The sequence below is a fragment of the Simochromis diagramma genome, unplaced genomic scaffold (genome assembly GCF_900408965.1).
Source record: "Simochromis diagramma unplaced genomic scaffold, fSimDia1.1 OVJJ01000501.1, whole genome shotgun sequence".
Taxonomy (NCBI): Eukaryota; Metazoa; Chordata; class Actinopteri; order Cichliformes; family Cichlidae; genus Simochromis; species Simochromis diagramma.
The window spans coordinates 1,997,186-2,020,832 of NW_024387320.1; the positions used below are offsets into that span (position 1 = coordinate 1,997,186).

Consider the following 23,647-nt stretch of genomic DNA (forward strand, 5'->3'; position numbering starts at 1 on the left):
ACGAGCCTATCTAAATCCCAGTAACGAGTAACGCGTTCCCGGTTTTGGCATAATAACTAGTTACCGTGCTCGTTACCACAATAATAATGTAGTTACTGTAACGCGTTACTTAATAACGCATTAGTCCCAACACTGGTCCCCACCAATGCCAAAACCAAATCTACGCCCTTGGTAGGATGCTTAGGTAATTCACATCTGGGAGATCTTAAAATTTAAAAAATATACAAATTATTATATTATTATTTGTTGACATTATTAGAATTTTGCTCCTCAATATGGATGATGCAGTAAAACCAAGAGATGTGTGATGAAATGTGTGAGCTGATTTCTTGGCACTACCTTATAAGTGATCAGCCAGAGACCATTCATTAAACCCTTCTTTGCTTCTTCTCCAGTTAAGTTCAGACAGGCTGCGCAGACCTTAGAGAAAATGGTGTAGAGTGCCAGGGGTGTCTTTCTGTTCAGACATCCAAACATCAGATCACGAGGTCAAAAAAATTTATTTTACTGACTTAATCTTCCAAATTAATGAGGTATAAGATCAGGACCTTTTGAAAAAAAAAAATACAAAACAAAACAAAAGGCTTCTTATTCCTTATGAACTGTAACATGTCTCCTGTTTTCATTCTTTTTCAATCACTGGAATTAGAATGTAAGTCATCTAGTCTGGCAACTTTCTGAATAAAGAACAATTGTTAGTTGCATGGGCTTTTTTATAGCAGCTCCTTCCTCCTCATTGATCTAACAGTGCCTCTTTGTTTGGATTCCTTAGACAGTTTCCTTTTGTCTAGGATTCTCACTAACAAGCCTCTTTTTATTTCTTATTTAACCTTTATTTATACAGGTAGTCCCACTTAGACTGGGCTTCATACCATGTAATCCTGCAGGTGATCTGCAGGGAGTATGCACAACTCCCTAGTGATCAGGGGTGGCAGGGGTGGCATGGGTTGTAATCTCCTACCACCCCTAGTGGCAACCTGATTTTACAAAAGACAGTTTTGTTTATTAAAATAAGCTGGCATTAACACCTTGAGCCTAGCTACACTAAACATTGAATAGAAATTCTAAAACCGCATAATGTATTGCATATGATTGCCCCCCCCCCCCCAAACAAACAAAAACAAACAAACAAACAAACAAACAAACAAAACAAAAACTAGAACACTGTAAACTATTAAAATTTCCACACAGCCTAACTCAGTGATCAGGCTCACCATAAATCCTGGCATAGTTCATAATTTAAATACAAAAATTAACATTTATATTTCAGAGAGCAAAAAGTCATGGCCCCAGTAAATAAACAAAAATGTCAAATGCAGAGATATTTTTTATTTTTTTGCCTTTTATTGTCTTTGTTGCATCTTTGTGTGCGATCCAGTAACCTTGGTTTGCAATACAAGAACTACACAGATAATTATGGAAGGTTATTATTCTCTTGATTATTGTTCCAAGTGTGACCAAAGGTCACCCAGTGTGTCCTTTGTCTTATATTCTCCATAGCAAGCAAGTACTAAAAACAGAGGCTTAGAAAAGAGAATATATCAGCAGTGTTGGGGAGTAACGGAATATATGTACCGCCGTTACGTATTTAAAATACAAAATATGAGTAACTGTATTCCGTTACAGGTACCGTTTAAAAAGGTGGTATTCAGAATACAGTTACTTTGTTGAAATAAATGGATTACACTGCGGTACTTTCCTGTTTCATTTTGTCGCGGGTCAGGACTGTTTGGGTTTTGTTTGACAGCTACGTTCTGTTGTTCCAGGCGGCAGCGTTATGGTTGCCATGGTTACAGGGCGACGCTCTCTCTCTCTCTGCGACTGTGTGTTTCCTGGGTGAGAGAGTGCCTTTTCGTTGTTGTTGTTGTTGTGCTAAGCTAACAGGCAGAATGCTACAAGCATAGCTCTAAAGAATGTAGCATCATGGGCAGTGTAGTCCGTGCTGCAGGAAGAATGGACTGCCATACACGTTATGGGTCTGTGAGCGCGAGGAGGGAGAAAAAGGGGAGTGGAAAAGTACGAGTTGCCATCGAGGAAAAACGGGAGCTGGAAGCATGTAAATATAATAATAACCACTTCAGCCAAGAAGAGTGCCTGACGAGCCCAGTTGTAAGTAAGCTATTAAGACTCGACTGTACACCGTGTGGGTGTTTTCCTCCGAAAACAATAAGTTCCGTTGGAGCAGCCTTTCAACGCCTCTCTCTGTCTCTCGCAAGAAAAGTTGACCCACACAACAAAGTAAAGCTATTTTTCGGCTATGAGCCGACAGGGACCCCGCCGTATTAGTCAGAGGTCCCTTTACTACAGTTCGGAGTCACGGACCTTCAGTAATAGTAATAAATCACACAGCAATAGTACATTCACGTTGTTGTAAAAAACATGATAATATATTAAGTAATCCAAAGTATTCAGAATACGTTACTGTCATTGAGTAACGTAACGGAATACATTACAGAATACATTTTGGGGCATGTATTCTGTATTCTGTAATGGAATACATTTTAAAAGTAACCTTCCCAACACTGCATATCAGTCACAGCATTTTGTGAGAAGTGAGAATGTAATAACAAGTTCCTCTAACCATTTCTCAGAGCTCAACATGATACTAAAAACAACCCAGTTTCTGAATCTCATACAGGTCCCTGCCTGGGGCTCTTGAAAACAGGAACAAAACACAATAGGAGCTGTGGGAAAAAATATAAGTAGTATTTGATAATACTGGTGGTACAGATGCTGACTTATATTGAGCCCGTTTTTAGGGCGTACCCATGACAGATTAGCTTAATACAAAACAAGTGATCAGCACAACAATATTATCACAGAACATATGAAAAGCATGTGCAACTTAATCTGATCAGGATGCCTCCGGCACATGTCCCACATGTATGCGGTCCCCGAGGCAGGTCCAGGAAATGATGGCAAGTTTACATCACTCAGACGGCTTCATATGATTGAAAAAGGTTAAATAAGTCGCTGGGATGAGGAAGATCTGGGCATGTCTAAGACTGCAGCTCAAATGGATAAGTGGTAGCAAATGATTGGATGGAAGGAAACAGAAATCTAAATGTAATAATATGGAAACAGGATTTTGGAAGAATTTCTGAAAATGTTTCCCCCAGTATATGGATAGGAGTGCAATACTGTGGACAGTTTCCCTTTAGAATGCAAAAGATTTTTAGCAATTGTACTGATAGTGCAGATCTATAGTTTCAGATCACCTACAAAGACACAATGAAGCTAATAAAAAGTTTAGTTAGCCAACTCAACCAGTGGAATTACAGTAAAAATCTCTCTCTCCTCACAGCACGTGAGAGACTGAAGTTCTGTCTCACAAGACTTATAATTATCACGTATTTCCTGTTTTTGTGACAGAAGTCAGTTCCCAACCTCATGATCACATGCTGAGTTATGACATTTTGGTCTGTGTATCAAATTTATCCAAAATATGCAAATGTGATCCTAAAAACTACCTGAAAAGCCTTCAGTTGATTCAACATGCTGCAGAGTACTGACAGTGACTAGAAAAAGAGAACATATTTCTCCCATACTGGCTTCTCTTCATTGGTTCCCTGTTAAATCCACAATCATATTTAAAATCCTTCTCCTCATATACAAGGTCTTGAATTATCAGGCCCAGTCTGGTCTCAAAGACCTCATAGGTCTGTACCAACCCAGTAAAGCATTTTGCTCTCAGACTGCTGGTTTACTTGTGGTTCATAGGATATTTAAAGGTATTGTGGGAAGCAGAGCCTTCAGCTTTCAGAAGCCACTGCCTTGGGTGCAACCTCATGAACAAAAATATCACTTTGGGCCAGACTGCTTTAATGTTGCAAACCATGCCAGTCCTAAAAATATAACACTGTGCAGACATGGATAAATATTCTACTTAGACAAACAGATTTTTTGATTTTGTGCTAGATTGAGATGTGCAAGCCATTTTTTTTTACATTATAATGTTTTCAGTTTTAACATTATTTGATATAAAAATAAAATAGACGTTAACTTTTCTGAAGGAAGGAAGTAAATAAGTAAGCTATCTAATGCTAGGAAAGTCAAGCAGTGTCTTCTATGTGGACGTTATGAGTTTAATTTCTCTTTTCTTGTTAATGGACCATCCTACCCTCTTTCCACTTTGCTCAGCCAAGAGTGCTGGCACCTGGACAAAACCAAATCACGAAATAAGGAAAGAAGGGGGGAGGCGAGTTCAGAGGCTGACTGGATTTTGCGCTTTGTTGCTGCCAAAAAACAAAACTAATTATAGGAAGCAAAAAGGTTTATAATTACCCTGCGAAGGAAACATTTTATAGACAATACGAAAAATGATTTAATACGACGGCAGAGTGTTACAGGCATGGCCCTTTAAGACTGTAGCCTCATGGGCGGTGTAGTCCTTGCTGCAGGGAGAACGTGTGGGACCGCCCCTCCCGCTGTGTGTTTGTGAGCGTGAGGGAGGGAGAAAAACATAAGCCGAAAAGTACTAGGTGCTACCGAGCAGAAACGGGAGATGGAAACATGTAAATATAAAAATAACCACTGCAGCCAAAAAGAGTGCCTGACGAGCACAGTTGTAAGTAAGCTATTACAACTCGACTGTACACTGTGTTCATGTTCCCTATATAATCACTGTGCTTTCAAATCCTCTGTAACTTAACAGCTTACATTATCAGGAGGAAAATAGAACAGACAGAACAGCTGCAACTGTGCTGAGCTCCAATCAGCACAGACAGAAAGACCAGCTGCAACTGCATTCACACATTGACAAGAACACAAAAGACAAGAACCAACAGACTTAAAAATTCCTTTGTCCCACACGTCATCGGACTGTTTAACTCCTCTCTGGAGGGGAGAGGGAGGGGAAACAGGAGGACAAAGGAGGGGGGAACAACTAAGCTGTAGTGCCTCTTCACCTCACTGTACAATACTTTTGTTAATAGTCAACGGTGCAATAGACCTCAATACTTTAAATGTGCAATTCACTTGTATTTTTATTTTTATTTTTATTCCTATTTATTCTATTTATCCCCTTCGTATATTTTATTTATATATGTCTCTGTATTTATATATGTGTGTGTGTGTGTATATATAATATTCTGCTCACACTCTGTAACTTCTGTTGGTGGTCTTATCTTATCTTATCTTACATTGGCTGTATACTGTCATGGTGCTTTTCAAATGCATAATGTGCAATAAAGACAAAATGTAAAAGTCTGAGTGATGTGACATTGTATCCTTATGGGAAAGGTTGTACCAAGCAAGTGGGGAAAAAAACAACAATTAGATAAAATCAAGTAACAAATAATTTAAGTAATTTAATTTAAGTATTTCACTGTATTTCTATCATTAACCATGAATCATTTCACATCACTGTAATTTAACACATGGCATACAGGACAAGAAAGGCAGGCTTGTCAAGTCTAAAAATAAACATAAATGAAAACCTACCAAAGTAAAACAATTTTTCTCCTTTCATCTTGAACAGTGTTACTATAAAGCTCCCCACCTGTCTGAATCCATCCTTAACATTACTGCCATCCTGTGGTAGCTGTTGACAGTGGTTCCCAAAACCTGTGTTTTTTGTTTCAATCTTCCAAAAGATTGCAGCTCTCTGTTTTGATGGTGTGGTGAAAGAGGGCCCAGGATTGCAGACATGGAGGCAAAACAGAGGAGTTTCAGCCAAAGGAGAGCCTTTTAATGAAAAGGAAGCTAAATACAAACTGTCTAACTAACAGGATCACGATTGGAACATAACGGAACAAGGACAAGGGGAGACGGACGCAATATATACACAGGAGGGTGGTTAGGAGAAGTGGACACAGGGAACATGGGAACACAGCCAGAGAAACATAGACATGGTGAGATGGGGGAAGTAAAGCAGAACACGAGGCACATGAGATGACGACTACCAAAGTAAACAGGAACACACAAACGCTGAGACACGGACACAGAGATGTGAAGAGACAGAGAGAGCGAGAGACATGACTGTGGAAACAGATAGGCAAATAAACATGGAGACAAGACTGACTTCACAGCGAGACGCAGAGGACAAGACACAGAGATGACACAAAGACAAACCTAATATCAAACAAGACACCTTGAACTAGAAATACAGATAAACTCAAGACTAAGAGACTAAAGTCAAGCTCTGTGTATGCTCTATAAACAAAATTGAATTGAACTGAATTGAATTGAGTTTGACTTTCATATAATCCAATCTTAAAACATGCATGTGTCATGGTGGGTCTTCAACCAAGTTTTGAATTTATTATGGTCTTGTGATTCATTCCTTTGGATTTAAGAGATTTTTAGTCGTGACTTTTGTTTTCTTTAACAACTGCCTTTATTTTTTCTACTTCCTGGCTGTTAAGTTATATGAGTTTCCTTTTGTGTCTAGTTTCCCTGTTTTGTAACCCTTTGTTTCTGCGGTCATGTTCCTGTGTTTGTCTGACATCCCCGTGCTTTTAAGTTAATCTGTCTGTGGTCCAGACCCTGTTGCAGGTTCACGTGTCACGTATGGTGTCCTGTTCAGGCAGGGAGATCTGTTCTTCATCTGTTTATTTACCAGCTGACTTTAAAATGACATGTTGGTGGAGCCTTCAGTCCAAATAATGTTCATCTTTGCTGTCAGAGAGATTCCTGAGGGATCATACGGAGCATTTGTTTAGACCTGTATTTAATTTCAACTGAAAATGCAAATACTTTCAGTGTCTGCAGATTTAACAAAGAACATTTAAACTTCTATAACACTTAACACACACATTAATAAAATGTTTTTTTTCTTGTAGCTCAGCTCTTTCAAGTAAGATAGATGTAATAAAATGCCTTGTACACAACTAAAACTATAATTGTGTCTCCAGTAAACTGCACAACAGTAGTTAACATTAAAATAAATAATTAATGTACTTTTTTCAGAGACTTATTTAACTGTAGGAGAAACAAAAGTGAGCTATGAAGTATATGAACAAATTAACTGTTACTGACCTCTTGATCTCTCTGTAGGTCTTCTTCTTCTGGTCCATGATCTTCGTTTCTCACACTCCGGTGAAGTTTTGTGTCATGCTGCTTGCCACCATGTTGGTTTAAAGACCTCCTACTGTACAAAATAGTGACACAGTATTCACAGAGGCTGCAAATTTGTGGACATTAAATCAACTTTTAAAATTTAGCCTCTGTACACTAGAACAGTAGATTTGAAATAAAACAATAAAGGTACAATTTAATTGCAGACTCAGCTGCAACTGAAGGATTTGAACAAAACTTCTGTATTACCTTCAATCATAAATAAAGTCTGAATACTTTGCCAAATACTTTGCAGGCAGTGAGTCTTTTTACTGCATCTGTCTTCAGTTACAATATATTTGTCCAGGGATTCACTTTTATAAAGCCAGGAAACACCATGTAGGATGCGGTTCAATTGGGGTAGACTAGCACAATTGCATTCTTATTGGACCAAAGACCGCTTCTTTAAGACCACTGAGGGTACCACACATGACAGTTTCCCCACTAAGAATAGCAACTACAGCCTCTGAGCTAACTACAGTCTGGTAACCTAGACAATGAGGAGAATGTGCTGGACAGGTGGAGAGAACGTTTTGTATTTCTATTGCACCAAAGTAACTAGTGCACTTTCCTTTTTACAGAATGTAACAAAAATATGACTTGGCCCCTTGTAATACTGGAAAAAAAAATCATCTGGATATCTATACTGATATGGACTGGGTAATGTGTAAGGAACAAATGGATGCCACATTGTTTAATAGAAATGAAAATGATCTACCTACAGAGGGCTGAATTCAACGCTACCCTGAAAATCAAAGGGGTTTGGGTGATTAGTACCAATTCTTTCATCTGCCTGCATATTCTCGCCTATTAAGGTCAGGAATTATTGTACAAGAGGAGGAAACCAGGATCAACGGAACCAGCGTAGGGCCTGACAATGTGTTCAAGGATTTCATCCTGATTCCTAATGGCAGCCTGTAGAGGTCTCTAGAGGTACATAAGCTTTAAAATGAGAAGTACTACATATTATTCTAGATATTAGATACATGCAAGTTAATATATGAAGTACCTTTGAAAACATCCATGTTTATAAAAGTACCATGCTGCAGCACCAACAACATTCAGGAAAAGCAAAACACCAAATAAGGCCCAAGCAGCAGAGCATGCTCCTACAGGGACACAATAATGAAGAACATGAGAATGAGATGATTGTTCTTTCCCACTTTTATGACATTTAGTTTTTTATTACAAACTTAATTCATAAGACTGAGACAATAAGGAAACATAATCCACCCAACAGAAGTCAAGCACGTGGCTCACAAAGAATGAGATTTCCACACTGGATCAGTGGGTGGCTAGGTTTATAATGGTGGTTTACAATGACTTTTGGCTTTTGGCCAACAGGATGCTGGTAGAAACTGTGATACTGATGGCCAACCATAAAAGAAGTGGCAAAAGTGGCAAGGGGTAGGGGTATTTGAAATCAGCAAGAGAGAAGCAAAGATAGGGGTATGAAGGTGAGACTTTAAATATAGGGACTATATGCAAACGAAGAGAGCAGTTTAATACAATGTAAAGAGAGAGTAAAGGAGAAAATTGGAGGACAGATGATTCTGGATTCAGTGAAAAGGTGTTGAACACTTATTTTTGGAAGACTGTAAAGTAGTGTCAGGGAGGAGCGCAGCTAGGAATAATAATAATAATAATAATAATAATAATAATAATGGATTGCATTTATATAGCGCTTTTCAAGGAACCCAAAGCGCTTTTACAATTCCACTATTCATTCACTCTCACATTCACACACACTGACTACCAAGCATTGCATGGTAGACTGTTGGATGACTCTGGAGGTCAAGTAGAGAAAGTGAGTGAAAACAGAGGCAAGGATCACACGGTGGAAGCTGAAGAAGGAAAAAATGTGCAGAATTCAGGGTGGAATTAAGACAGGCTCTGGGTTCAAGATTCAAAATGTTTATTGTACAAAGAAAAGCATTTCTCTGTACAATGAAATTCAGCAAAGAGAGAGGTGGCAAAAGAAAAAGGTTTATAGTTGAGCTGAGTGTGAAGCTGGAGACCAAGAACAGCTAGTGAATCTGGAAGTGCATCGGATTATTGTGAAAAGAACTTAAGTCAGCAGAACATGTGCGTGGATGCAGAGTAACAGTGAATATGCAGGGAGCAGAGATACAGAAGGTAAATTCTTTTAAATATCTGGGGTCAACCATCCAAAGCAACAGACAGTGCACAAGAGAGATGAAGCAGAGAGTGCAGGGAGAGAGGTTCGAGTGTGTGGAGACGAGCGTCACGGGTGATTTGAAATGAGTACATCAGAGTTGCAGCTCAGATTAAGTGGCGTGCAGACAAAGAGATAGTTGAGATAGTTTGGACATGTGCAGAGCAGGAATAGTGGACATACTGGACAAAGGATGCTGAAGATGGAGCTGTCAGGTAGGAGGAAAAGCAGAAGACCACAGAGGTGGTGCACGGATGTAGTGAAGGAGGACATGCAGATGGTTGGTATAACAGAGGATGATGCTACAGATTAAAGGAAGCACTTCTTTAAGATAGCTTCTTACTAAAGATTAGTGGAATACATACATAGGTAGAGTCCATCATTTCACTTTTAGCTTAGATGTTCAAGTTTCTAATTATTTTCCTCATAGAAGTGCACAGAAAAGAAAACAGAGTAATATCAGAATGACACAACAGCCACAAAAGCACAAATCCAAAAATCAGAAACAGATATCCAAGCTGACCTCACCTGATGCCACACGCACATAAAGCTGACCGTGTTTACTTCCATATGTGTTAGATGCTTCACACTGATAGAGGCCATTTAGATCAGAGGTCAAGCTCAGCAGTTGTAGCTTTGCACCGTCTACTTTGACAGCAGACTGCAGCAATGACTGGCCAGATCTGGAAAAACATGAATGAGACTCAACATGAAATGTACAGAAAGAGCAGAAAAGTGTGAGTTGTGCTAAAAGTCAAACACATTTTGGTTATCAGCTCTTTGCAATAGATCTTTTCTTGCCCACAACAAGATTTTGTATTTTTTTTAATTTTCACCTAAATACAAAAATACATCCCACTTAACATGTTCAATTATTTTTGTGTGAAAACAAGCTTAATTTTAGTAAGATTTCAAACCACACTACTCTGGAGAGCGGCCCAGCTAACTCCCTGTTTAGCATCCTGTACGTCAATTTGTAACTCACAAGATTTTGATGTTTTTTATCATCTTTTGTGGAGCATTGATATGAGGAGTCAAAGGAGCTTGCAAAGAAAAGCGTCTGGACTTCTTTAAGTTGCTTGAAGACGTTTCACCTCTCATCCGAGAAGCTTCTTCAGTTCTAAGGTCAAATGGTGGAGAGTCCCAGATATAAACCTAGTGGGAGTAAACCCCCCACAGAGGGACAAAAGGACCCCCTGATGATCCTCTAATCGCCTGAGCCAAGGTGTGTAACTGGGTGTGGGTCCCAATCAGCCAGAGTTTCGGGTGTGTTCATTGTGAAACCTGGCCCCACCTTATCATGCGAATTCCTGAGGTCAGATGGCCCAGGATGTGAGTGGGCGTTAAGGCGTCTGGGAGGGGATCTCAAAACTGGATTATAGATGGCAGAGAGTTGGTGTCGTAAACCCCCGCCTCTGTTCAAAGATGGTCGCTCACAGTGGACATAGATGGCTTCTTTCACTCCTCTTTCAAACCATCTGTCCTCTCTGTCCAAAATGTGAACATTGGCATCCTCGAAAGAGTGTCCTTTATCCTTAAGATGCAGATGGACAGCTGAGTCTTGTCCTGTGTAGGTGGCTCTTCTGTGTTGTGCCATGCGCTTGTGAAGTGGCTGTTTGGTCTCTCCAATGTAGAGGTCTGAGCATTCCTCGCTGCACTGTACAGCATACACCACATTGTTAAGTCTGTGTTTTGGTGTTTTGTCTTTCGGGTGAACCAGTTTTTGTCTGAGTGTGTTGCTGGGTCTGAAATACACTGGGATGTCATGCTTGGAGAAAACTCTCCTGAGTTTTTCTGATACACCGGCTACATAGGGGATGACAATGTTGTTGCGTCTGTCCTTCTTATCCTCCCTCGCTGGTGTCTGGTCTTCTTTTCTGTGCCTCTTTGCTGACTTTAAGAACGCCCATTTAGGATAGCCGCACGTTTTGAGTGCTTCCTTTACATGTGTGTGTTCCTTCTTTTTTCCTTCAGGCTTAGAGGGAACATGTTCTGCCCGGTGGTGTAGGGTCCTAATTACTCCAAGTTTGTGTTCCAGAGGGTGATGGGAGTCAAAGAGGAGGTACTGGTCCGTGTGTGTGGGCTTCCGGTAAACTTCGATGTTGAGTTTGCCGTTCTCTTCAATGTGCACAGCGCAGTCCAGGAAAGGCAAACAGTTGTCCTTTGTGTCTTCCCTGGTGAACTTGATGTTTTTATCCACAGCGTTAATGTGCGCAGTGAAGGATTCCACTTCTTGTGTCTTGATTTTGACCCAGGTGTCATCCACATATCTGTACCAGTGGCTGGGTACTCTTCCTTTGAAAGAGCCAAGAGCCTTCCTTTCCATTTCCTCCACGTAAAGGTTGGCTACAATAGGTGACACGGGGGAGCCCATGGCACAGCCATGTTTTTGTCTGTAAAAGCCTTCGTTGTACTTGAAATATGTAGTGGTGAGGCAGAGGTCTAACAGTGTGCAGATCTGATCGGGTGTGAAGTTGGTCCTGTCCTCCAAGGAGCTGTCTTCTTGTAGTCGTTTTCTGACAGTCTCCACGGCCTCCGTGGTGGGTATGCAAGTGAAGAGAGAGACTACATCAAAGGACACCATGGTTTCATCTGGATCCAGGGTAAGTTTCTGGACCTTGTCGGTGAAGTCGGTGGAGTTCTTGATGTGGTGTGGGGTGTTCCCCACGAGAGGCGCAAGGATGGTAGCAAGGTGTTTAGCAATGTTGTAAGTGGCTGAGTTTATAAACTGATGGACATTATGAACAATGCTGGGCATCCTCTGCACACGGCCATTAACAACCAGAAGAGTCTGTTCAGTGACAGGTTGCTTCTCCCCAAGACAAGAACTAACAGACTTAAAAACTCCTTTGTCCCACACGCCATCAAACTGTTTAACTCCTCTCTGGAGGGGAGAGGGAAGGGAAACAGGAGGACAAAGGAGGGGGGAACAACTAAGCTGTAGTGCCTCTTCACCTCATTGTACAATACCTTGTGCAATACTTTTTGTAAATAGTCAACAGTGCAATAGACCTCAATACTTGAAATGTGCAATTCACTTGTATTTTTATTTTTATTCCTATTTATTCTATTTATCCCCTTTGTATATTTTATTTATATTTGTCTCTGTATTTATATATGTGTGTGTATGTGTGTGTGTGTGTATATATATATATATATATATATATATATATATATATATATATATATATATAATATTCTGTAACTCTGTAACTTCTGTCGGTGCTGTGCTTTTTTGGAAATCGAATTTCCCAGAGGAACCCACCCGAGGGATTAATAAAGTTCTATCTTAAATCTTAAATCTTATGCTACTGACTATGGGTCTGAGTGGGACAGCTTCCTTGTGGATCTTAGGAAGTCCATAGATGCAGGGTATGGCATCCCCTGGGTAAAGGCGGTGATATGTAAGGCGGTCAATAATTTTGTCCTTTTCAAAGTCTTGAAGGCAAGCTATAACTTTCTTTTTGTAGCTGCTTGTGGGGTCTCGCTTTAGGGCTTCGTAGGTATTGTTGTCACTGAGGAGAGTAGTGATCTTTGTATGGTAATCTGTAGTGTTTAGGACCACGGTGCATCTTCCCTTATCAGCTGGTAAAACAGTGATGTTGTGGTCTTTGCTCAGGGAAGCGACGGCCTTCTTTTCCTGTATTGTGAGGTTGGATGGAGGGACTTTGGCACTGGAGAGCGTGGCTGAGACTTTCATCCTGATTTGCTCTGCTTCTGTCTGTGATAATTTATTAATCCGTATGGCAGATTCTGTGGCTGTGATGAGGTCCACTATGGGCAACTGTTGTGGAGAAATGGCAAAATTGAGTCCTTTGGCTAATACTCTCTTTTCAGGTTCAGTGAGAATCCTGTCTGAAAAGTTCTTAACCCATTTCTCCTGACTGACATCAGGTGTGTTTTCTTCTCTGGGTTGTGTAGGTTCAAGATGAGGAGTGTGTGTTTTTGAAAGCAAGGTGTGAAACGTCTTCAAGCAACTTAAAGAAGTCCAGACGCTTTTCTTTGCAAGCTCCTTTGACTACGATGACCTGGATGACTGAGAACCTTCACAGACATTGATATGAGGATTTAACAGGCCACATCTAAACAGCAGCAAATTCTGACGCCAGATGATAAAACTTCTCAATCCACTGTTAATTTACATTACTAACATGAGCAGAATGGGGTTGCTCTCTCAAGAGGCTCAGAATGAATTAATGCATCTTAAGAGCCACTTAAGATAAAACACCACTTAACTGTTTAAATGCATAAACACTGCATTTGCCAGGAATTCCTCACATCTATAATAATAGCGCTTTTTGAGAACCTCAAAGCGCTGTACAATACCACTATTCATTCACTCTCACATATTCACACACTGGTGGAGGCAAGCTACAGTTGTAGCCACAGCTGCCCTGGGGCAGACTGACAGAATCTAATGGATAAGCAGTGAACTACAGACAGAGAAGCCAAGAAGGACTGCTGAGTCACACTGTATCATTTTAGGACCCATTATTTCATTTCATTTCATTTAAATATGAACTGTTAATACATCCTATAACCTACTCTAAAGAACAAGTATGACTGGATGACTGCTTATTATTAGTCTAATCTAGAGTTGGATGTCTCGAGACCGGTCTTGGTCTCGAGACCACTTTTACGTGGTCTTGATCTCGTCTTGGTCTCGACGGACTTTTGTCTTGGTCTCGGTCTTGGTCTCGCTGTTTCGGTCTTGCGTTCTCAAATCGACATAGTGTTCGGGGGATTTGGAGTCAACCATCAGCGGAGCGGGGGGGTGGCTTACTGGGCTTAAGCCCGGGTCATTTTTTCAGAAGCATGGGGTCTTTTAGAGTGTAATTTGTGAGTTAGATGCCTGACTGACAACTGTATAAAACAAAAACAACACACGAAGCACAGAGCGCACCGTCGTAAATTCCCCCTAATTTTGGTATGATCCGAGCTCAGGCACTAGGCGACTGAGCGCAGCACCCATGTGAGCAAGGGGGGAGAAGCTGCTGCCTGCGAGTTTGCTGCAGACAGAGGAGAGCTTAAGTTTGACCAGGTACCAAAGAAAATCATTCGTACTGAACTAATAATGTAAATATGACGGTGTATCACAAAAGATTGATATCAAACTGATCACTTGGTTGCGTTACTTGCTCTTCGAGTGAATCAACAAATGGATAAATAAAAAGCCGAACAGCAATGCTGATTTTTTAGAGAGTCTTAGCTTACATTTCATATTTTCAGTTGTTACCCTCCACGGCTAAACAAACTCTCTAAATCGGTTTCAATTGTGTACTGATGTACACAACAATGGACATAAGGAGCTTCTTTCAAAGAAAAAACTCAGGTAGATGTTATTTTATATATTATGCTTTGGATGTTGTTCAGTATATCTATGCAAAACAAGAGGAATTTCAATACACAGCAGTATATTCACAGTTGAAACCAGATATTTACATACACTTTATGGAGAAAACAAAAACTTTTTTTTTTACTGTTAAACATCAATTTAGAGTAAACTTTTGTTTTAGATAAATAAATATTGAAATATCTTTTGAATTAGTTAAATGTCAGAATAAAAAGAGGGAGCTGTCTATTTTAATCACTTTCATCAAATTTAGGAGTACATATACACTAAGTTTATTGTTAATTAATAAGAAAACTCCACACACCTGGCACACCTGTGGATGCATATAAGGCAAAACACAGAGCCTGTTTCTGTGACATGGGAAAATCAAGAGATGTCAACCAAAACACCAGGAAAAGAACTGTGGAGCTCCATAAGTGTGGCTCAATTTTGAATACAATTTGGTGCCATTTGCAATAAAGAAATACAGATAGTTTCTCTCTTTACTCTTTGTCACGGTCTGCGGAGGCAGACCGTGCGGAAATGTGTGTGGTGGACCCAGGTGCGAACACAAGCGAAGATACAGGAGTGGATTAAACAAAAGCGAGCCTTTTATTATGGCTGATGAAAGGAACAAAACAGAGTGAGGGCAGCATAAGAGTAGTAGCTCAACAGAAACCTAAACTGGACAAACTATGGAAAGGCTATGGCTGGAGATACGGAACACAGGGGGTGGGAACACAGACGACGCGACGCAGACTACATGAAACACAGAGACTAAATACACATGAGGGATGATCAGGGGAAGTGGTCACACATGGGAGCACAGCTGACACACATGAACCATAACAACAGGACAGGAGAGGTGAAACTGAATACACTGACATTGAATACAGACTTTCAAAGTAAAACAGGAAACATGGAGATTAGACATGACATGAACTAAACATAACCACGCAGACGTGACACATGAACCAGGGAGACTTAGTACAGGGGGAGATGACATAAACAACTAAGGAACAAGACTAAACAGCAATCTAGAAATTAACTAGGTGCACTAAGCTAAGGCACAACAGAAATACAAAAGATACATAAACTCAAACACTGGGTCGCTTGACCCAGGACCATAACACTCTTAAAGTTAACAAATATGTTTTTATATTTATCAATCTAAAAAAAAAAACAACATTTAGTCTGATTTGATGTTACAATTAAAAAAGTGCTTGTGTTTTTATCTGAAGAGTGTTTAAATATCTGATTTCAACTGTATATTTGATGATGTTGGTGTTTGGCTTGATTGTCAGCACAAAGAGGGAGAGAGAGAGGAACAGAGAGGGAGAGAGAGGAACAGAGAGGGAGAGAGGGAGAGAGATGGAACAAGAGCAGGTGAGACACACATGTTAGTCAAATGGTTCTTTGCCAAAACTCATTAGAACATGTATCTAGTACCTAGTGTTTCTTTTTGGATACCATTTGTTACTTTTCAAATTCTATATTTATTAAGTTATGCAGGCTTGTTTGCACAACAAGGCTAAATAAGTATATAAACTTTTCTCAATCTAAATATTGTACTTTGGTAGAATTAAAAAATAAGTGTAGTGCAGGTCTATGATTATTTTTAGTGCTACTATCATCTAGTTCTGATTCTGGTTCTGTCTTGGTTACTGTTGTAGTCCTGTTTTAAATCTGGATCAGTTCTGGGTCTGGTTGAATTGGGGTTTAGTCCCTGTGTCTTGATACAGGCCTGACTTTGTTCTGCCTTGCTGCTTAATTAAAAAACTAGTTTAAGGTGTCCTGCATATGTACTGTATATAGAATAGCATCTGGCTGCAGTTTAAAGACTTTTTTTGTCTCGGTCTCGGTCTTGGTCTCGTCTCGACTTGGTCTCGGTCTCGTCTCAACTTGGTCTTGGTCTTGGTCTCGATACCCTCTGGTCTTGGTCTTGTCTTGGTCTCGGATTAGGCGGTCTTGACTACAAGTCTAGTCTAATCTCACATCTCTCCAACGGCGCCATCCATATGGGTTACCAACATTATCACCTTTTGTTTTTTGGATCTGAGAGGAACTCAGATTATCTCTCAGGAGTCTTTTCAGTTTCTGTCTGCTGAGCTGAAACAGGTTTACATAATCCTTCTCTAGAGTTCCCAGACAACCATTGTAACACCACTACAAAGGCAAGTAGTGTTCAGGTCTCCATACAACAGTACATATGCTTCGAGACAGGTTATAACTGGCCTGTTACAATTTTATTATACTAAACTCAACCTACTTATGTTTTATTGCTTATGTTTTATATATATATATATATATATATATATATATATATATATATATATATATATATATATATATATATATATATATATACATTATTGTTAAACAATCAACAACTGTTGCAAGTGACCTTCACATTACTTTTACAGTGTGTGAAGGGTAATTACTGAGTGAGCCTTGTCAGCACCTGAGTAAGCAAATATGCTGTTTGGGGAAATCAAGGAGCAGCAGGGAGGGAGAGAAAGTGTAGGGGAAGGAGAGAGAGAAATTAAGTGCTTTCAGTATCCAGGTGACAGGGTTATAAAGGGAAGGCATTCAAATAATGTGCTCAGCGGCTTTTACCAGGCAACTGAAGAACAATCAAACAGAAACCTGCCACTATGCAACCAGCAAAGATTTATCAGAATCAGAATCAGAATACTTTATTAATCCCGAAGGAAATTAGGGTTACAGCAGGCAGCACGCTAATGGCGCATGCGCACTTACAAAGGAACCTTCTGACCAACTTTACACAAACATCACATTGGGGAGACATGTCAGAAAGGTAGGCTGATAGGAAAAAAAACAATGAAAATACATAACATGAGGTAAGAGGAGGAGAAAAAAAACTCCACTCAGACTGAGCTCCTAGTGGGAGAACAGTTTGATAACAGAAAAAACACCTCAGCACAAAAAGCACATGACTATCAATACACCACAGAAACACAAGACAAGCAACAGGGGCGGGTAAAGGGTAAGAGAGAGCCGGTGTAGACAGCGCATCCGGTCCTGCAGCATGTCTGCGCTGGTCCAGTTGACTGCCATCTTCCCCGGTAGGGCACAAGCGTTGAAGGCGTTTGGAAAGAGAGGGAGGATCAGTGTGTGCACATCAGTGTATGTGTGTGTGTGTGTGTGTGTGTGTGTGTGTGTGTGTGTCCAGAGTTCAGCTGAGACAGTGTCCTTCGCCCCGACAGGCTAAGTAAACAGTCTTCCAGCCAACCCAGGTGGCCTTGCATGGGATGGGAAGAAGAGCCATAACACAGTCGTTATCAGGGAGTGATTGTTCGGCTCCAGCCTTGGGCCTGCAGCTGGCGCCGTGATGGGGGTCCGCGATTTTGATATTGATTTTGTAAAAGCCCAGGAGAATTTTCAGGCTGCTCTTTAACACTCTGACGCTGGTCTCTCAATCTCCCGTTGGAGAGCCGCGAGCCTCCCCATGATGGTATCAAACTTCTGTTCCATGGTGTTGTCATTCTTTTGATTCTGAGACCTCACAACTGCAGTGATCCTGATGTATCCCCCCATACGCTCAATGGTGTTATTTTGAGCCTTCACAGCAGCTGTAAGCGTCTCCAAGGTGTTAACCATATTACGTTCGTTGTGAGAGGTCGCGCCTCGTCCCATCGCTTCGATTCCAGCGGGGAGCCTTGGGGGGGTTTGAACAGCCGGTTCCGCTCTCTTATTTCTCCGATAAACCAGGGCTAAGCCAACTCCGATCAGCAAGAACCCTGTTATCACGGTTCCGAATAGATAGATATCTTCAGCGTCCTCGATCGACAGTCCCGCCAGGCACATGACCCTCCAGTTCTGCCACCCGTCCATCGTGTAACCGGCAGGGAAAGTCCCTCCAGGGCACTTGGGCTCTCCCGAGCCCAGACTTCTCGTTGAGAAAAGGGTGTCAATAGCATTCAGAGACCAGTTGATCAAATCCATAATTCTCTTTAGGTTTTAGAGAACGACAGTGAGAGAGTGTTCCAGGGAAAGTAATGCACACGAGACAAGACAAGGACATAGAGGCTAAGCAGGGAAGATAAGGGTAAGGAGGAGAGGAGAAAAGTGTGACCGCCTTCGCTGAGAGCCAGTGGTAACTGTTACAGTTACCACTGTGTAACAGCAAATACCTTAGAATTAAAGCATTTTAAGAACTGCATGACAGCAGTCATTATTGCCTGTGAAGCTAGGAGTGTACATATTTTTGTTTATGTTGAATAAATATATAAATATATAAACAAGTGGATGAAGGGACTGTATAAAAAAAACATCAAAAACATTATCATCAATAGTCACGGGACACTGAAATCTTTCCAAATGACTGAATTTGATACTTTATTTACTATGTGGGCTTTTCCATTTGAGTAGGCTACAACATTTCTTTCAGTTTTATTCATTGTTATGTGAGGAACCAACCATGATTTATTATAACATCTACTTAACGAGAGTGTCTGTGATGTAGTAGCTCATCTGGATCATTATCCGTTTGTGTAATGCTGAAGTACAGAAACAAAGTGATAAGTTCTGTTGGCTCTGCTTGGCTTTATTGTAAAAATGAATGACTATTAAAATCCACTGAGAACTGAAAAAGAGTCCCAAACCAGTAGTGATTGTTGTGAACCAACATGTTCTCATCCCAAAGCGTAACATTTTATGCTATGTGACAAATTGTCAGTATGTTACGCTTTTGGTCACATATGACCCAGTTTGAGTGAGGAACCATTACATAATAATCATGTGCGTATTTCACTGAAATGTGACCAACACTCAAGGAGTAAAAATATTTGAAGTTTAGACATATGATTGATGTCTCACCGTGAGTCATCACTCATTCTTTTGACATATGACTGACTTTACTCAACATCCAACTGTGCTATGGTAGTTCAGATAGGACTACTGGGAATGAAATTTGAGAAATTATATATGAACAAAACCTCACAAACTTTGTTAACCATATAAAAACACTCTATACTGCTCTTTTTTTTTCATGGCTCAGCACAGGTCAGTTGAGACAAACAAAAAGAACCAATGAAATGAATGTTTCAGCTGAAACTGTTATTCAAGCTACTTTACCTGCTCCATGTAAAATTTGCACTTGGATTGGCTTCTGTCACACACTCAAATGAGTCCTCAGATTTTGCTCTGATGTTCACTTCTGTGGGAGAGACTGCAAGAGCAGAAAGACAGCTGTGTTACTCCTGAACTGAGGACACAGTAATAACATGAAAATAATGTTTCGCCAATGTTTCCTACATCTTGAATCCAAACTCGACAAACTTTTGGGACTGAGGCTGATGTTGTGTGGTTCAGGCCATGATTCAGTCTTTAGCAATAACAATGGTCTTTTTTTTAATCAGTCTAGATGTTTTTGTCTTTCAGAAAGAATTTTCCCATCTATTGTGACAACATGCTACAATGTGACAAACAGGAGGCAAAGTCATGAGATTTGGGATGTTTCACTCCCATTCATTTAAAAAAACAAAAAAGCACACACTCGAGAATAAAGAGGAAAAACAAAACAAAGTATCTGGATTGGACTTGATCCTCTTTCCAGTAACAAACATTTAGGTCCACTTTCTTAGTTTTAGTCATTTCCTTGAGGGTTTTGTCAAACACCAAAGTAAAACTGCCTCTGTTTTATTTAATTATGTAAGGAGTCGAACCAAAGTTTGGTACATGGAATGTTTTGTCTTTACTACACAAAGCTTTTAGCGTTTTCAGAATTCAGCAACAGATTATATCTATCAGTCCCTTAGTAGTGTCGTAGGTATTCTGTCTGTTATAAATAAACTGTACAACTGTTTCACTAACAGAGTCCTGCGCTTGAGTCTGTTCATGCATTGCGACTGATGCGTCCACTGGCTAATTTTCAGAGATTTCCAAGAAAAAATATAACAAATGCATCAACCATGGATAAAAAAAAAAAAAAAAAAAACTACATCAGCAACTGATACTCACAGTAGATCTGTATAGTGAAGGGCAGACTTTCAACTTTAGACAGGGAGTCACCACTGATGACACACTGGACCTGGTGACCGTTAATCTCTCTCGTAGGAACACCAAACAGAGAGCTGACTGTGGTAGTCGTACCGTTGTCATACTGTGTGGAGTTTGTTGTCGTCCTCACTTTGTCTCCCAAAGCACCAGTGAGCCACCTCACCTCAGCAGGAGGCTTCGAGTCAGCAGCCGTGCAGGTAGCAAATAAAACCTCTTCTGTACCCAAAGTGGGAAGATTGTCCTTGATGTTTGTGAAAGGAGGCACTAGGAGAGTTACAGCACTAATTTAAATGAACATGCAAGACAGATGGTGACAATATTTGTTTCTCACATAGAAACACAAGAGTATTTTAAAATAAAGATAAACAAAAGTTTAGTATACCGAGCAAGTTTAGAGGTATCTCAATCTTCTGATTTCCACTCAGAAACAAGGTGAAGATGCACGTTTATCTGCCTTCATCCTTCAGGGCAACATTGGATAACTGGAGAGTTGCATTTTTGTCATTAAAATTCCCGATATATTTAAATCGATCATCACGTTCACTGACAAACTGTGGTCCATCTCTGGGTAAGATAGTGAGGAAATTGTCATTGTGAGGTTTTTCTCTTGTCCTCCTCTGCCAGGTAATCTGTGTCAGGTCATCATTGGTATCCATGACATAACACGATAACATAGCGGTACCTCCTTGAACCACTTTCACATTTCCACCAATCACCCGGAGAGCTGTAAAGAGCATTCACACAAAAATTTAATGAATAATGTATGTGTGTGTGTGTGTTGGGGTGGGGGTGGGGGGTTAAGGGTGGTGTCTGAGAGGCAGATGTGCAAAATAAGGACAATCATGGATAATACCTCCCTCCCATTATGAATGAAATGTGCTCTATTTTGAAGCAGCCCTCCCCTGTCGACAGGTTGTGTGTGAAACTTTAAATCATCAAACTGTAAATTATAAATTTTAAATTGTTATTGATCCCTTTACCCCGACTCCTAAAGTGAATATTTATTTTCTTACTCTTCTTATATTTATTGTTTGTTTATTTGCACTGGTGTAACCGGAGCCTCGTCGTCTCGTCTCTATATACTGGACTGTATGTAGCGGAGATGACAATAAAGTTTACTTTGACTTCAGCAGCAAGAAGGCGCACCGAGGGCTCTCGCGCTCACTTTTCGCTTATAGAATTTCGAAAAAAAAAACATCGGTGCAAATTATAAGTCTGTATCATGATGTCTGGTGTTTTCGTGTTTGTTGTTTTGTTTTTATTTTGTTTTATTTTGCGAGTTGGTTATTAGACGCTGCTCCAGTCAGCCAGAGAATCCCCGTCCTCTCCTCCCTGTGTCGCAAGCAGCGGGCGCGCCTCGCAAACGGAGGGCGCCCTTACTCCCAGCAAATGGCCGTAAGAACACCGATCAGTGTCTATGCCATCCTCAAAATGCGCTGCCATGATGTCGGGGCAGAGTACGAGCAACTTTTTTGCCGATGCCCGTGATGCCGCCCTGGGCAACCGCCCGTCTCGCCCATATCAAAAACAGTTACTGATGAGGTGTACTTAGCCAGGAGTGGGTTATAAAAACAAAACACGACTCTCAATCCTACACTTTTACATTTTTTAAAAACATTTTTAAAACATAATAATTTACAATTGATGTTTAGCGTAGAAACTCGAAGTGATCACCTACAGTGAAGAAATTAAATACCAAAACGAAGGTGATTGCGGGCAGCTCACTAAAAAAAAGGGTTTTCTTCTTATTTAAAATAAGAGATGTAAGACGTTTTCTATTCTACCTTCGACCAAAGCAACAGCAATAAAGGATAATCCACGTACCTTCAGCGTCTGTACTCATCAGAAGCACTATCATCAGAAGCATACGTGTCATGGAGTCACATCGTAAAGGGAAACGGTGGCAGTAATTGGCACAAAAGAAGGCAGCTTCATCCATCCGCAAATCTTAAAGTTATAAGAACGTTCCAAAGTCTGGGAAAAAAAACGTTGTTAGGTCTGTAAACGTAAACCAGAGGCGGAGCCAGGGGCTTAGCCCAAAAGAGTAGTATGCATGTGGGATTTTTTTTTTTTTTTTTTGGGGGGGGGGGGGGGGGGGGGGCTAGAAATGACTGAAAGATTAATTGGCTCTGTTTCGACTTTTGTTCAAAAAATATATATATCACATGTGCAGGACACCTTAAACTAGTTTTTTTAATTAAGCAGCAAGGCAGAACAAAGTCAGGGCTGTATCAAGACATGAGGACTAAACCCCAATTCAACCAGACCCAGAACTGATCCAGAATTAAAACAGGACTACAACAGTTCAAAATCAGGACTACTTGGGATTTAACCAAGACAGAACCAGAATCAGAACTAGATGATACTAGCACTAAAAATCATCATAGACCTGCACTACACTTATTTTTTAATTCTACCAAAGTCCACTATTTAGACTGAGAAAAGTTTATATACTTATTTAGCCTTGTTGTGCAAACAAGCCTGCATAACTTAATAAATACAGAATTTGAAAAATAACAAACCTAAAAAGAAACACCAGGTACGAGATACATGAGGATGATACGGTGATACTTTTGGTAAACGACCATTTGACTAACATGTGTGTCTCACCTGCTCTTGTTCATCTCTGTTCTGTCCTCATTCTCCTCTCTCTCTCTCTCTGTTCCTCTCTCTCTCTCTTTGTGCTGACAATCATCAAATATACAGATATTTACAAATTCTTCAGATAAAAACACTTTTTTAATTGTAACATCAAATCAGACTAAATGTTTATTTTTTTAGATTGATAAATATAAAAAAACATATTTGTTAACTTTAAGAGTAAAGAGAGAAACTATCTGTATTTCTTAATTGCAAATGGCACCAAATTGTATTCAAACTGAGCCACACTTATGGAGCTCCACAGTTCTTTTCCTGGTGTTTTGGTTGACATCTCTTGATTTTCCCATGTCAAAGAAACAGGCTCTGTGTTTTGCCTTATATGCATCCACAGGTGTGCCACCAATTTACTCACATGGACTCTACGAACCTATCAGAAGCTTCTTCAGCTCAGAATGGAATCG

At 40.3% G+C, this 23,647-nt stretch overlaps 1 pseudogene; it reads right to left on the reverse strand.

The window, feature by feature from the left end:
• Nucleotides 1-5,561: 5,561 nt before the first annotated feature.
• On the reverse strand, nt 5,562-22,612 carry LOC120717508 (annotated as a pseudogene).
• Nucleotides 22,613-23,647: the final 1,035 nt, after the last annotated feature.